Raw genomic sequence first — 15,315 nt, 5'->3', positions numbered from 1 at the left:
CCCACCCGCCCCACTCCGAGTTCTCCCCAGGGGCGCCCCAGCGGCTTTGTCAAGGCCGCCTCTGTGTAGGGCTGCCCTGTGGTTGGAACCCCGCCTGAAACAGCCCCCTCCCGGGAGCCAACTACGTATTGTTACCAGGTTGAAAAGGAGGCTGTTATTTTGCAGCAGAGATAAAAGTTAATCACAGATTAGGACTGCCCGAAAATATCGATGACTTCATTCACCTGAGTGCTGGCCCGGGGGAGGGGGGGGGGGCGTTCACCCCTCCTCAGTCGCCGGACCAGTTCAGCGAGTTCTCCGCTCTCCACCACGGAGCCCAGACTTCAAACAAAAGCCTGGGTTCATGAATAGACAGCATTCACGGGCAGCCGGGGTCCCTCTGCGGACCTACTGCGCGCCTGCAGCCCAGCCGCCTTCGCCCCGGACCCCTCCCTCTCTCATTACAACTTTTATCTGGTGGCACCATCACCCCAGGAGACTCCCAAACAGAAAACCAGACATTAAGGAGCAGAGACAGGAGTTGCAAAATAAAAGTTCCCGTGTCCTGGCGCAGGGCGATTTCTCAATTCTGACCATCCAGGTTTAGCATTAGGGGAATTTATCTCCTTGGACAACACGAAAATGGGGCAAAATCCAAGCTGTGCTTGAAGCAAACATTTAAGGAGCTCTTATTGTTTGTTCTGGAGTGTCAAGCAAATACTGAGTACTGTAGTGGCTCATCGGGAACCACTAGAGGGGAAAGCTGGGTCGCGACCCCCACCCGCCTCCCAGGCCTCGCCCCCCCCTTCCCCCCCACCCCCAACTAGAAGATCCCGATCATGCATTAAAGTCCTGAGCTCAGCTGGGTAAAATGCACACAGCAGAGACATGGCTGAAGCCTGTGGACATTCCCCAACCCCACCTCCTGCTTTGGGCTGCAACAGGACTGGGTGGCTTGGATGCGAAGAGAGGCCACCCGGGAGCCTTGGTGGGGTTGAGAAACTGAGCTTTCACAGAAAGGCCAGAGGATAATTAAGGCCAGGAAAAGGAGGGTGGTAGTATGCTTAAAGAATATGACGAAGCTTTTTATAGAGGAGTAGTTGACTGTGCCATTTTTCTTCCCAAAGATGGCAGAAAAAATAATCACAAATTACAGTGATTACACAAATCACAAATTACTGCTCAAAGCCCTCAGAGTCACACATTGCCCACTGGGGAAGGTCCAAGCCCCTCGGTTCAGCTTTCCAGAACCCCCCAGAGCCCCTCCTTCCTGTCCTTTTCCAAGCTTTTTCTTACTGCCACCCTGGCCAGGGCCTGCACCTCGCAGCCTCTCCAAGCATCGCGTCCCCATCCTCCAGGGAGCTGGCCCTCTGCCCTGCTCAGAACACACCTCCTTAGCCCTTTTGCTTCTGTCCGGCTCCAGTGCAACCCAGCTCCTCTGAGAGGGCCTCCCTGGGCTTGCAGTCTCTTGGGCCTTTTCTCGCCTGGATCTCTCCCCCAGCCCCTCCTGGCCCCAGCACACTCACCCTTGTGGACCTAGGTGGCACAAAACAATGTAAGCAGCACACAGTGCTGTGTTTGTGAGGGTGCCCTGTGGGGAAGATAATGGGGTGGAGGCAGGGAGCAGGGGGTGGGCAGGGAGAATGATGGCGTCGCAGGATTGTTTTTAATCTCAATACCCAGGGTCCGGTGTCTCACTGCTTTGAAGAATGAAGAGGTGGACACAAAATGAAATGAGCAGCAGGCAAAAGTTTGTTGGAGTATAAGATGAGAAAGGAAGAATAGTATGAGAGCGCTCGTTATAGAGAGGGGGCATTGGAAAAGAACTGCCCGAGGCAACAGGAAAGGGACTGTGTTTTATAAGGTTCCGGTCAGCCCTCCCCCCCCACCCCCTTCCCCCTTTTCCTTCTCAGGTCCCACCCTTATTGGCTTGATGGCTCTAGGTGCTGGCTTGTCCATTCCCGATGGACTCGTTTCCATCCTATGAGGGTAGTCTACGGCCATATCATTCCTTGTGGGTCATACGTTTTCTGGTCTACCACTTATTCTTAGTCAGGTCTTTAGTCAGATTCCTGAAGGAAACCTGAGGGGGAGTAGGTGGTGTTTGTTACATTCTTAAGAGGAACCTTACACCCTAAGGGGTTTGCTGCGGTCAGAGGCTCCCAGCATTGTTCCAAAATACATGTTTTTCTCCACCCGGGGACCTCGGGTCCTCACCTTTCCCTCTCTGCCTGCGGAATCCTATCTTTCCCTGTCATGATGGGTTTATAAGGGTGTCAGTGCTATTCCAAGATTGGAAAGTCTTGGGTTATTGAGAACCAAAGGGATCGTGTCCAGAGAATTAAGGAGAGAGAGAGAGAGAGAGGCCCCAGAGTGTGAGGGCAGCTCAGAGAGTGCAGGGGAATTTGAATTCAGAATTCAAACTCATTTTGAATTCAGAGGCTAAAGGGACCTCTCGAGAAGACAGCGAGACCAACACAGCCTCTACGGCAGGGAGGTGAGGAACACAAACACGGACTAGAGGATCCATCAAAACACTGCCATGTTCCTGATCCATCCCAGGTCCTCACACTCCGGAGAACAGGTGAGACAACCTGTGCCCAGGTACTGAGCATTAGTGGCAAGACAAGAATGGCGCCCAACTTCCTAGAAGTGAAAAAAAAAAGGAAGGAGAAGCTAAGATCCATATATGTCTACATTTTAGAGATATGGGAAGGCCCGAATTGGATTTTGAATGTGATTTTTTTTTTTTTTTCCTGGAATGTGGATGAGCTTACTCTTAGTAACTGCTGAAACCCACGCCAAAGGTGGCCTCCCCGCTGGAAAGAACACGGCTGCTTCATAGCACACGCTGCACATTGCTGGCAGGTCCTGCCAGACCTCCGATAGTATGTGCTTTATTGTACAACATAAAATGCATCTCTCAACAGACCCCTTGGGATACAGAGATAGAGTGTGTCATGAAGAGGAGGGGGGCTGGACTGAGATGGGAGGCAGGGGAGGGGGCAGGGGAGGGGGGGTTATTTATAGTAAGGCAGTTCTCAGCACATAGCAGGAGCTCAGAGAATGTTTCTTTCCTTTCAAAGAAGCCCCAAAGCCTTTGAAGTTAACCTTGATTGGTCAGAGATCAGGGTTTGCTTTTGCTGGGATCCCCAGGCCTGCATGATATGGACCCGTAGCTGCTCTGGGGCCTTTAGGGCAGCTCAGCACCCCCTCCAGGAAGACCCCAGTATCTGCCAATGTCATCTTTCCAGTGTCCCTCACGTCCCTAGCTTGGATCCTCCCCTCTGCTGAGCCCTGAAATCAAGGACAAGGTGGCCACTGTCTCCTGGAAATCAGCACAGCACAACACTCAGAAGGTGCACACTGCTCTTTATTAAAGAACCGGGGCGCCTGGGTGGCTCAGTCGGTTGAGCATCCGACTTCGGCTCAGGTCATGATCTCGTGGTTCGTGAGTTCAAGCCCCGCGTCGGGCTCTGGGCTGACTGCTCAGAGCCTGGAGCCTGCTTCGGATTCTGTGTCTCCCTCTCTCTCTCTGACCCTCCCCCGTTCATGCTCTGTCTCTCTCTGTCTCAAAAATAAACGTTAAAAAAAAAAAAATTAAAAAAAAAAAAGAACAAATAAGTGGGTGAATGGGGAAAGAGGGGGGGAGGAATCAAAGAGAGAAAAAGGCATCAAGACAAAAGTTTACGGCCGATGCTTTTTCAGTCTGAAGGCTGAGATCACACAGCTCATTCTAGCCTCTTTCTAAATGGAACTTCAACACTGATCATTCAAATGTGCTTTTAAAATTGTGCATTGGAAGGGGGAATAAAATCCTTTCCAGTCTCTTTTTTTCAGGCTTGCATATACGTACTGTAACATATATAGTAGAATGGTGATCAGAAGAGTCTTCAATCTGGGGTCTATCCTTCCCAGTACCCTGGGCACAGGTGAGTCCCCGCCAGGCTACCTGGCACAGAGCCGCCAGGGGCTGGCCTCCCTCTTGGGCCCTGCTTCTCACAGCCTCACTGCCTTGTCTGCATCACGCTCTGGCCTTGCTGCCTTATTGTTGTTTGGGTTCACACAAAAGGGCTCATATTTTATAGACTAAGAACTCCCTTCCTACGTGTTGGCGAAGTAATAAGTCACCATTGCTTGGGTTTACTCTTTGGGTAGTTTTTTATTTTTATTTATGACATTTACACGAGCATCAGCTCTCGGAAATAACTTGCACTATAGAGGTAAAGAAAGAGTCTCCCTGGATTTTCCCACTTCCCATTTGTGTTTTGTAGGAATTAGCTGGTCAGGCCTGTCCCCACGTTTCTATTAGGTTGTGGGTCTTTGTCTTTTTTTTTTTTTTTCTTTACAGATTGATAGGAACACTTGATAGAATCAGGATAATAATAATCCAGAATTTATGTAATCCATGTATACATTTCTGTATATATGTAAGATGTATTGTCTATATATACATATGTACGTACACACACATATTGTATTACCAATATCTTCCCTCGTTTCATTGCTTCTCGGCTTGGTTGTATCTCAGCTTCTAGTGATTTCTGATTTTGAATCAGAAGTGCCACATTTTGATGATGCTGACATCACTCTTTCTCTCTTGGCCTTGTGGCTTGTGTCTTGCTCGCTTGAGGCCTTGCCCACTCTGCCTCTAGGTCATAAACACGTTGTCCTCTATATTTTTTAATCCTTCCGTCTTTCTTCAGTGGATAGCCAATTGCCCCAGCACATTTGTTAATGATCCCTCCCTTAGTGGTGGGAAAGGCCACCGTGTCCCCAGATCTCAAGGGTCTCTCTTCAGGGGAACTCTGAAGAGGTTTTTGCTGCAGGGCGTCTGGAACTTCTCTTTTAATTCCTAGAAAAGCTTACTGTTTGCTACCTGTTTTGGGGTCTCCCTTTTCCCTGGGTGGAGAGTAGAAGGTAACCTGAGTCAGCTCAGAGGTTGATCTCTGAACAAAGTTTTCCTTATCTCCAGTCACTATTTGCTAACTCGTTTGAGAATCTGCCAAAGAGGAACATCAGAGTACCCTCCTATGGTTTACACAGTCTGCTCTTCGGAAAACTAGGGCATTTGTCTGCCCTGCTTTTGTGGCATTTCTGAGAGTGATTGCTTTCTGCGTGACCTTTCGTTGGCCAGGCTCCCCAAAGGAAAACATCCACCAGCAGAAAAAGTTACCTCCCTATCTGCAGTGGAAATGAATACAGGGCACAAAACAAACCTAGTCACAAATGTGACTTTAAAAAACATGGCTCTTAGACTTTGAGAGTTCACCATTCCTCCCAGCCCAGCCACCCTTCGGGATTATAACTTCAGATCCCACGTCGCATCCACAGGCCACGTTACTCCTGAACAACTACTTTTTAAGTTTCAAATATGCGGACCATTTAGCGATTCTGCGGGGGGACGTGGTACACATCTAACTCTCTTGTTAGAGGTGTATGCTCCATGCTCTGACGGGTCAACAGTGTGTTCCCCACCACCCCTCCCCCTACCCCCCACACCTTTTCTGGTCAACCTCCTTCTCCTGAGGATTAAAAAAAAAAATTTTTTTTAAGATTTTATTTTTACGTCTACGCTCTACACTCAATGAGGGGCTTGAACTCACAACCCTGAGATCAGGAGTCGCACGCTCCACCGACTGAGACCGCCAGGCACCCCTCTCTTTGGGATTTTTAAAATCTGTCTTGCCATAAAAGACACAAAGAGCTGGGGTGCCTTGGTGGCTCAGTTGGTTAAGTGTCCGGCTCTTGATTTCAGCTCAGGTCATGATCTCACAGTTCACGGGATCCAGCCCTGCGTCGGGCTCTGCACGGACAGCTTGGAGCCCTTGGGATTCTCTGCCTCTCCCCCACTCTCTCTCTCTCCCAAAATAAATTAAAAAAAAAAAAACCATAAAAAAAAAAATAACGCAAACCTCTTCGGTTGCTTCAGAAAAATACTTGCAAAGGAAAACCCACTCAGTCATCAGGAAGAGTTAATGACAGATCTAGAAACAGGAAGTGGGAACTTGAAGATGCTACACAGCTCCTGACATAGGACTGGAAGAAAAACAAAAATGCCTCTTTCTTTAGGGTTAAAATGGAGCTTGTCATTTTACCATTGAAGGTGAAGACCAGCCCCACTGAAATGACATTGTCGCATTCTGTTTTTTGCTCACGTAAACACCCCGGAAGACACGAGGCGGCAAAATGAACAACGGTGGGTAGGGTCAGAAGACAAGGCAGGAACCCTCGCCCTGCCTCTTATTCGTGTGGTACCTCGAGTGTGTCCTTCCCTCTCTGGGCGTCAGTTTTCTCGTCTGCAAATGGAGAGGATCCCGTCTACACCCCGGTGTCTAGAATATGTTAATAGGATAAATATGTTAATATGACAAATATGTTAATATAACAAATATGTTAATATGATAAAATTCTGTCAGTGAAAAAATATAGGCCATTATTATTACTTTTTTTTAAATTTTTAAGTAGGCTCCACACCCAATGGGGGGCTTGAACTCACGACCCTGAGATCAAGAGTCACATGCCCCACAGACCGAGCCAGCCAGGCGCCCCAAGATACAAGGAATTTTTGGCGTGGCTTCTTATTTGAGAGCCAGGGTCTCTGCTGCTCCCTTGTCAACACGCAGCTTCATGGCTGACGCCCTCATGGCCTTCTGGTCTTTTTTTTTTTTTATTTTTTATTTTTTTAACGTTTATTTTTGAGACAGAGAGAGACAGAGCATGAACGGGGGAGGGTCAGAGAGAGAGGGAGACACAGAATCCGAAACAGGCTCCAGGCTCTGAGCTGTCAGCACAGAGCCCGACGCGGGGCTCGAACTCACGGACCGCAAGATCATGACCTAAGCCGAAGTCGGCCGTTTAACCGACTCAGCCACCCAGGTGCCCCAAGGCCTTCTGGTCTTAATGGTCTTCCTCATATGGTATAATATTGACCAAGTATACCGCTTTTACTTTTTAACATAAAAGTTTGAGACATTAATCTTGCAAAACACTCATGTGTTCTTAAAAGTTTTATAAATTATGTGAGGTTAAACCCCAATTCAGAGGGCTGGTAGAAATGTCTCTTGGGGTTGACAGTTTTCTAAAACTCATGGAACACCTGGGTGGCTCAGTCGGTTGAGCGTCCGACTTCGGCTCAGGTCACGATCTCGTGGTTCATGGGTTCGAGCCCCGCGTCGGGCTCTGTGCTGACCGCTCAGAGCCTGGAGCCTGCTTCGGATTCTGTGTCTCCTTCTCTCTCCGCCCCTCCCCCATTCGTGCTCGGTCTCTCCATCTCTCAAAAATAAAGAAGCCTTACAGAAAACTTTTGTTAAACTGAGTCTGGGGAAATGTTCCCCCAGAATTAGCATTTAGGGGCAGAGGTCCCACCGCCAGGGCTGAGGGAAGAGCATAGTTAGAAATGCTGAGCGCCGAGCTGGGTGCTCATGGCCCCGGGGCACAGGCCCACAGAGAGAAGGCCTCCTCCTGTGGGTTCTCTATCTCCAGACAGGCCTAATTACCTCAGAAAACCTAACCTGATACGTAGTCTCTCAAAACTGTCAAAACTTGCCAAAACTGCTCCTGCCTGGAACCATTTGTCGAGGAGTTTGTGTTGAACAGAACTCCTGATTATGTGGCGCGTGATCCAGTTCAGGAAACTGGAAAGGAGTAATTCCTAGAATCCTGTATGACTTCTGGGTTCACTTAGTTTCTAGTGACAGGAGGGACCCAAGGTACAGAGGAGCTGATGACAGGAGAGTCTTGCCAAATAGAGAGACGGGGGTGGGGGTGCGGGGCTGGGGAGGGAAGGCTGTGTGGGCTCTGTGCCCGCTGTGGGGAAGGAAGCTTCTGGAAGTCCTCTGGGACTGCGCAGGTTTCTTTTGCTGAGCCAGTGTTAGCAAGGGTTTCAGTCCTGACCCAGCCCTACCAGCTCTCCCCTCTTCTGTCTGGGCCCAGCTCTCCCCTGACCTCACTTAGTGCCATGGCAGGGACTCCTCTCCATCTTCCCTCCCAACTTCCTTTCAGTTTCTCCCCTTGCATTTCTGTGTTTCCCCTTTCCTGCAATGGGTTGTTCTCTTCCACCCCACCCCCCCACCCAAAGCGACTGCATCCAGAATTGGGGGGGAGGGCAGACCACCAGGTGGCCGCAGAGGCCTTGGGGGGGGGGGGGGAACGGGGGGACACAGGCCTGAGAACGAGGGCACTTTCAGTCACCTCACCTGCAAATTAGGGTTACTAGTGCCAGCCTCCCAGGCTATGTTGGCCACACTAAGAGAGAAGACCCAGGTTGGAAATATTCCCAAAGGTGCTCTCCAAAGGAATCCGAGGGACTGTGAATAAAATATAAACGTACTCTTTTCCCCTCCCTGTTCTTCCGTGCGCCGCGTGCGCCGGTGCCTCATTTATTCTTGCAAGTAAGTCAACAAGGTGTTTCCAGGAGGCCAAATTCTGGGTAACTCAAGCGTCTGGGGTGGCGGGGGTACCTTGAAGTACTGGAAGCATGTCATTCTTCTACCATTTGGGGGGACTATATTTCTAAAGCTGCACCCTTCCTGCCTTTAGAAAGGGAAGGTGTTTTTCCGGGACCCAAGTCCAGAAGCCAGGCTGCCGATGCACCTCTGCTTGGTGTTAAGTGGCATGCAAATGAGCCCCGCCCACCTGGTGTGGCCTCCATCCAGCCCCGCCCACCGTCCTCAGGCCCTTCACGAAGGCGGACCAGGCTTCCCGGGCGCTGTCAGAATCCTCCGATCTGCCTTTTAAATTTTTTTTTTTTTTTTTTTTTTTTTTTTGAGAGAGAGGGAGAACAAGCGGGGGAGGGACAGAGACAAAGAGACACAGAATCCTAAGCAGGCTCCGAGCCATCAGCCCAGAGCCTGATGTGGGGCTCGACCTCACGAACTGTGAGATTATGACCTGAGCAAGACCAGGACCCGAGCCGAACCCAAGAGTTGGAAGCTCCACCGACTGCGCCACCCAAGCGCCCCCTCGGATCTGCCTTTTAAATCCCTCTTCTTTCTGTGCCCTGCTTGCCGCTTGCTGTGGCGGGTCTCTCTTGCCTCTCTCCTTGCCTCCAGCTCCCCGCCCCTGATGGCTGAGTCCTGGATTCTTAACCCTAAGCGGAGACGCGCTGGAGAGACGGGCCTGGTTGTATTTGTGCAAAGCACCTCCCACTTTGTGGCTGGGTGTGTCCACCAGATTTATTTTAGAATAGTCATTTTCTGTTTCCTCAGGGAATTGTGCTACCAGCGTGACCAGTTTATTGGAAGGATCCAATAAAGAAAGCAGTGGGTGGTCTTTCGAATTTGGGTTATAATATAATCATGTTATAATGGAAGGCAGCATAGTTTAGCGGCTCAAAGCTTGGGCTGCTTGCTTTGAATCTCAGCTTTGCCATTACTAGCTCTGTGCCGTCTGACCTCTTCAAATGATTTTATGTGAGGAGGGGGGGGGAGGAGCAGAGGCGTGAATCTCTGCTGAATCCCCTCCAGCCCTCACCTCAGGGCCTGCCAGGATTATGGGGGTGGGGGCAGCGAGGACAAGATCAGCTCCTCCAGGGAGAAAGGGGAAGGTGGCCACTGCCCTCTGGAAAGCAGGGACGTGGGGAGAGAGGGTGCCTTTGTTTCGTTGCGTACACAGCCCAAAGTGGGTTTTTTTTTGGAGTCGATGCAGTTTTGTTTTTTTTTTTTTAATTTTTTTTTTCAACGTTTATTTATTTTTGGGACAGAGAGAGACAGAGCATGAACGGGGGAGGGGCAGAGAGAGAGGGAGACACAGAATCGGAAACAGGCTCCAGGCTCTGAGCCATCAGCCCAGATCCCGACGCGGGGCTCGAACTCACGGACCGCGAGATCGTGACCTGGCTGAAGTCGGACGCTTAACCGACTGCGCCACCCAGGTGCCCCAGGAGTTGATGCAGTTTGTAGGGGTGTCTTGTAAGATTCAGACCACTCTGGGCTACGAATAATGCTGTCTATAAAACAGAAATAATAACAGTAGTCTCCTAACAGGGCTGTGGTGGAGATTAAATACAGTAATGACCATAAAGCGGAGAGACAGGGCCCAGGACAGGACGGGCACTGAACAGTCTGGGAGCTCCGTGCCATCTGGGAGAGCATTTCCAAAATCATTTTCAAAATTATTTTTCCTTTCCTTTATCAAAGAATGTTCCAGTAGCCACCAAGCACAATGGGGGTAAGCGTCATTTTGTTGCATTTTCACAGTGCAGCCTTCTTAACCGGCTCTTCTGGTCTCCTCTAGAGTGGCCTCAGGACAAAGCCGTGTGGCATCCAAAGGGTGTCTGAGAGGCGTTCCATATTCGCGGACACTTTCTGGGGTCTCTGGGTAGGGGAGAGACAGCGTATGCTCTTCCCCATTGGGGAGTAGACCGTGGAGTAGGCTGTGGGGAGCAGCTACACTTTTCCCAAGTTCTCTGCAACACCCCAAGAACCTATGTGTCGCCGTGCAAAGAGGTCTCTATGCTACAGTGAAGAGGTCTTTGCACTCCTCACTCTCGTGAGACCTCGGAAGAAGCTTTCAGAAGCATTCTCTGTATATTTAATAGTCTTAAGTCAATGTGAGAATTACCTTTAACCTAAGGGGAGTCTGGAGTTGAATAGGGTCCTGCCTCATCCACTTAACACGGTGCCGCTGTTGGGATCAGAGCCAAACTATTCCGTGGGGGCATGGTTCCAGCAAACTGAATATGCCCAGATGCTCATCTGATGGAGAAAACCCACGAGAGGTTTTGGTCAGGTATGAAGAAGACGGTTTTATACGCTGAGGCACAAGAAGTGTCTGGGTCCTTAGGGGTCTTTTTATGGCGATGTATCATTATTGCTTCATCGTTACACCTAAAATTTGAGGAAGGAAGTATCCTATCTCTTAGGGCAAATCTCCCCAGGAGGTCTCCTTGGGCGTGAGCAGTGAGACAGGGGGTCACAGGTGGGGAGCCAGCTGTGCTGAGAGGGCACAGAGTGACGCTTGGAGTCACAAGGCTTGGGGCCGTTCTTTGAAATTGGATGCGACTTCATGTTGCCCAGAAAATGGGGGTTGAGGTAATGGGTGTCTCTTCTGGGAAGAGGCCCATAGCCCAGAGCGTGATTCACCGTGTCTCCTTCCTCCTGTCAGAGACTGATGGCACTCCTGGGGGGATCTTCCATCACCCTGCTGCTCTGAGGGAGGGTGACCCTGAGCAGAGCCTTGCTGGTCCAAGTCAGGTGCGTGACACATGCAACAAACAGAAACCCGGGCTGACGCAGACGCTGAATTTTGGGTTTGCTCGTTACCGCAGTGTAACCAGCCTGTCTTAGTGGATGCAGCTGACAGCCAGACACGTTCTCCTGCCCAGTGGAGACTCATCAGTGTGGCAGCTAGGAGTCCTATCCCATTTGACAGGCGAGGAAACCGATGCCCTGAGAAAGCCATACGGCTGACTCTGATACTGGTCCCCAAGCACCCAGCACTCCACGGACCGGGTGGCTTATAGGCAGCAGACATTTATTTCCCACAGTTGTGGAGGCTGGAAGCCTAAGATGAGGGTGCCGGTGTGGTCAGGTTCTGCGAGGGCCCTCTTCCGGTGGCAGACTATCATCTGATCGCGTCCTCATGCTTAGGGAGGGGGTGAGATAGCTCTTCCACGGCTCTTCTAGGGCAAGAATCCCATTTGTGATGTTCCACCAGCGTGACCTGATCATCTCCCGGAGGCTCCACTTCCTGATGCCATCACACTGGGGTTAGGGTTTCAACACATGAATTGGGGGGTGGGGGTGGGGTAATAAACATTTAGTCCATAAGAGTGACATCCAGGAGAAAATGGCAGGCCAAATGGAGACTCTGGCAAAGAAGAGACCATGGTCCCCCCTTCAATGGGGGCAGCGGTCACTCTGCTCAGCAGCCTCGGGTGAGAAGATGACCCAGTGTGGCCAGATCGTTCCATTTGCCAGAGAACTTGCAGGGCACCTGGATGGCTCAGTCCGTTAAGGGTCCAACTCTTGACCTTGGCTCAGGTCAGAATCTCACGGTTTGTAAGACTGAGCCCTGCATTGGGCTTTGCGCTGACAGCGTGGAGCCTGCTTGGGATTCTCTCTCTCCCTCTCTCTCTCTGCCCCTCTCCCACTCATCCACGTGTTCTCTCTCTCTCTCTTTCTCTCAAAATTACAAATAAACAAACAAACAAAAAAGATTCAGAAGAACTTGGAACCTACAGTTTTTTTATGTGAAAGGCAAGCTCCTGATCTTAAAATCTTGGCAAGTAGTTAAAAAACTGAAAACACATGTGTGCCAAGCAAAACACATCTCCAGACTGAATGTGGCCCACAAGGCTCCAGCCTGTGACCTCTGGAAAGGTCTAGAATCTTTTTGCTGCTTGGAGGCATGTTACTGGGGGCAGAAACTCCCTGTCTAAACAAGAGGCACGTCTGGAAATCCTGTCGCCCGCCCGACGTGTGGGTGGAATCGGCTGCCATTTGGACAATGGCGTTTCAGAACCACCACCTGCTGCAAGGTATCTGACTTTCCATACCTAGCTCCTATCTTTGGTCTTTGCCTCTTGATTAAAAATAGATTAACCTTGGGGCGCCTGGGTGGCGCAGTCGGTTAAGCGTCCGACTTCAGCCAGGTCACGATCTCGCGGTCCGTGAGTTCGAGCCCCGCGTCAGGCTCTGGGCTGATGGCTCAGAGCCTGGAGCCTGTTTCCGATTCTGTGTCTCCCTCTCTCTCTGCCCCTCCCCCGTTCATGCTCTGTCTCTCTCTGTCCCAAAAATAAATAAACGTTGAAAAGAAAAAAAATTTAAAAAAATAAATTAACCTTGACTGCCTTCTCAATAATTCTTCCCTTGGTGAAAAACAGTAAGTCTGAAGACAAGACCTTGAAATGAGACCTGTGGGTACGTATGGTAGACAGATGGCTCCCTAGGCTGAGAGGGAGCGGGGAGGAAAGGGAAGTTGAGGATGGGTATGTCTGGAAGCTGACTGAGCCTGCTTCGTGGCTGCCATTCTGCCATACCCTGGTACCAACGTATGAGCCCCGATCACTACAGTGCCTGAGAAAGGTCAGTGAGCCTCCGGGGAGATTTCTGCTGGGCCAAAGGAACAGTTGAGTGAGAACCCTTCAAATCCACTTCTCTTACAAGCATGCTGAATTTCCATCTGTGGCTTTTTGTACAAAAATGACTTTCCCTCCCCAACTCCCACCTGTCGAACTCACTGACTTCAGTTAGGTTCTGGGAGAAGTCTTGTACACACTCTGAGCAACTAAATATACGAATGGATAATGGCCAGACCATACATAAGACAGAACTCAGACCCGCCATCTGTAGCAACCAGCATAGGAGGCCAAACAATAGCTCTTACAGCAATCAACGCCAAACTGCCAGGACTTGATTAATAGCTGCCAGTTTCCTTAAATCCTGTCCCCACTTCCAACTTAGAACTGATAGGATAAAGCCAGATGTGCACCCCTGACCAATCCCACAGGAACCATTCACACACACTAGCCTACAGCTTTCCCCACCGACAGCCTCCGACCTGGCACACCTGGAGCCCTCCCCCTTTTCCACCAAAGCTTTTCCGTGCCCCTCCCTGCCCCAGTCTCTACCAAATGCAAGATGGCAGCTGACTTCCTTGCGAGAGCAAGCTCCAAATAAATAGCCTTGACTTGTCCTCAGTGGATGATTTGCTGATTTCCGGAGCTCCTACACGCTCACACGTACACGGTGTGCTGGGAAGCTGGGGCTGCTCCACAACGGCCGACACGATGGCTAAAAACACACCTCCAAGTACACACCAAGTCCGCAGAACAGACTTGGAGGAGGAAGCAATTCTGAAGGGATTGATGGACTCTTGCGTCCAGATGAAGAGCAAAGAGGTCCAAGAGATGTTGGAGATCATTGTGTTTTGACCAAAAACTTCATTAACCTGGAGACAATGGAGTAATTGTCCTGTGGCAGACAAAGCAAAATGCTCTAGACTTGGCCAGAGCTGCCTGAGCGGCCGGGCCACAGATCCCCACAGCAGTGCCGGCAGTGGAAAGGGCCCCAGTGACCACTGAGCACAGTGGATGGGACCCACACGGGCAGATAGCCCTGTCACCTCCTCACCGCTGAGTGCGTCAGGAAGGCAATAGGCATCTCATTTTTTTAAATCTATGAAAATGAATGAACTTTCCACCCTCACCAACTCACCAGACCTACATTAGACCCAGCTGAAAGAGATAACGCCTTGGGAAAGGGACAGCATTTTCTAGTCTAAGAACAAATGTCATGGACGGAGGGCATTAATTACATTGTACCTGTATTTTGCGGGGAGAAGCAGTTGGAAATTAAATAAGTAGAAATTTATAATACTAATTAAAAAGAGGGCTTGGCTTGTATTCCTGGCTCCCTCTCTCACCAGTGTCTGATATTTTAAAAGCTTCAGGAGAGGATTTAGAGTTTTTCTCCAGACACGACTCTACAAAGAGAGTATTTAGAAGTGCTGTTTGGAGCTTGGCAAGTTAGGAGGGGTGGGGGGGGGGGAGGGGACACCACATTGGAGGCCCCCCCCCCACCCCGTCCTGGCGCAGGGCCCCATGGATGGGAAGAGAAGGTGCTAATGTATCTTCATTCTTCCTTGAGAACGTCTGCCAATGACCTAAACCAAGGACTCAATCCCGTTCCTGTTAATTAGGCTGACCTCGTGGAATCTACTAGAAGAAAAGCAGTCTGGAAAGCTGTGCTGCCTCTGTCTCCACTGCTTCTGTGTCATCACGTGACACAGCAGTTGCCATAGAGATTATCAGTCGTGAGTGGATTGTCCACAAGTTGAACTTGCATCTGACAAGTCAAATTTGTCACTTTGCCGGCTGGGGGGGGGGGGCGGGGGGAGCAAAGAGGCTTACTATTTTTCTGTTGTTCTTGAAGAGATTTCCCTTGGCTCCTGACAATGCCCTCTTCCCCCTTCCAGCTCTGTGGGCTTTTTCCACATCGTGGTCCTGTACTGAAGAAAGGTGGTTTTATTTTCTCTCATGTTCTGTAGTGTAGACATGGAATCCACGAAGCTGGCACCCACGGCCCTCCATGATAATTTCTGGATAAATTCTGGATAAAACGCACCCTGTGATTTGACTTCAGAACAGGTTGCTGTCTCTTCTGTGACGGGAATGGCGCACCAGCGACTGGGTGTCTCTCCAACAAGAGGATCTCACGTCCTTCACTCCCACCACACCTGATGATCGTGTGTGTATTCACACGTGCGTGTGTGTATTCTGTCCTGCTCCTCTTTGTCCCTCAGCGGGTAATGGCTTTCATGGACCGGCTTTATCAGGTTAAGAGGGAAACAACCATTTAAAAAAGGCCAGCCCCTCCAGCTGACTGCTTGCAA

This window comes from Leopardus geoffroyi, chromosome A3, assembly GCF_018350155.1.
Source record: "Leopardus geoffroyi isolate Oge1 chromosome A3, O.geoffroyi_Oge1_pat1.0, whole genome shotgun sequence".
NCBI lineage: Eukaryota > Metazoa > Chordata > Mammalia > Carnivora > Felidae > Leopardus > Leopardus geoffroyi.
Note: the sequence above shows the minus strand (reverse complement) of the source record.